Below are 1,120 nucleotides of genomic sequence, written 5' to 3'. Positions count from 1 at the left end.
GACTCAGTTGGGGTCTTGGAGAGGCACTTCGTTATAGCAAGAATGTTTCATAAATGGTATCTGATATATTCAAGATTAGTGCGGGATAAAAACACGTTGCTTAGAAATAATTATTCATAGATCTAAAGTCAACAAGTCTTTTTCTTCTCATGTAAAAATATATAATTTTTCCAGAGGGAGGGGGAACAACTTAAAATAAACCAGAAAACACCTTCATATTAATCATTCTTCTCATATACTTCAAATTTGACCTTAATGTCTTTCTCCTCCTGGACATCAGAGAGAACACCTGGGTATTCTGGCAGAAGTTTCCATTTCTCCAAATCAATTTCTGGGGGGAAAAAACTGTCATTTTCAAAGTCCCACATGATCCTTGTCACAAATAGTTTAAAATGGTTTGGATGATTCATGGCTTCCTTATAAACAAAACTGCCACCAACTATCCAAGTCATGTCTACTTTATTGGCTAATTCTGGTTGTTCAGTAAGTTTGAAGATATCATCCAGACTTCTGGCAAGAAAATGAGCTCCTTGTGGAGGTCCCTTGAGTTCTCTGCTGAGAACTAAATTAATTCTATCCTTTAAAGATCGATTCTTCTCAGGAATGGAGAACCGGATCTTCCTACACATAACACCAGATTCTGTTTACCTTCTAGTGAAGAGTTTGTGTCATTCTCTGGAAATAACCTAAATTCATTCCTGAGTGGCGACCATTCTTGCCAATGCCCATGTTCTGGGGCACAGCGACGATGCAGTTTAGCAAATGAACCATGACAGCAGCGGTGAGCACCTCCGAGCCCGCTCGCTACACAAGAACGCGCGGCCAAGATTGGCCAGAAGGTTTTTACTTTGAACCTGGAGGATGAGCAATGACATCTCTCTCTCCACCTCAAAGCTCATCCTGAGCAGTCACCTCCTGGGAGCAGGAGCAGCGCGGCAGCGCCACCTGGTGGTACATGCGCTTCCTTTTGCAGATCACTCACAGCCCTGAGACCCTCCTCTCCTTTCCATGCACCTGGGATTTCTTCACTGGACACCAGCCTGAGTCAACTTTCCTGTAAAGTAAAAGAAGTGCACAGGGCTTGCTCATGGAGTCCCAGCACAAAGTGGCCGTGGGGGCT

General features: G+C 43.7%; 1 pseudogene; it reads right to left on the bottom strand.

Moving 5' to 3' along the window:
• Positions 1–218: 218 nt before the first annotated feature.
• LOC111535095 lies at positions 219–771 on the bottom strand (annotated as a pseudogene).
• Between the last annotated feature and the right edge of the window lie 349 nt (positions 772–1,120).

This window comes from Piliocolobus tephrosceles, unplaced genomic scaffold (genome assembly GCF_002776525.5).
Source record: "Piliocolobus tephrosceles isolate RC106 unplaced genomic scaffold, ASM277652v3 unscaffolded_26952, whole genome shotgun sequence".
Taxonomy (NCBI): Eukaryota; Metazoa; Chordata; class Mammalia; order Primates; family Cercopithecidae; genus Piliocolobus; species Piliocolobus tephrosceles.
This window is presented reverse-complemented; position numbering and strand designations above follow the sequence as displayed.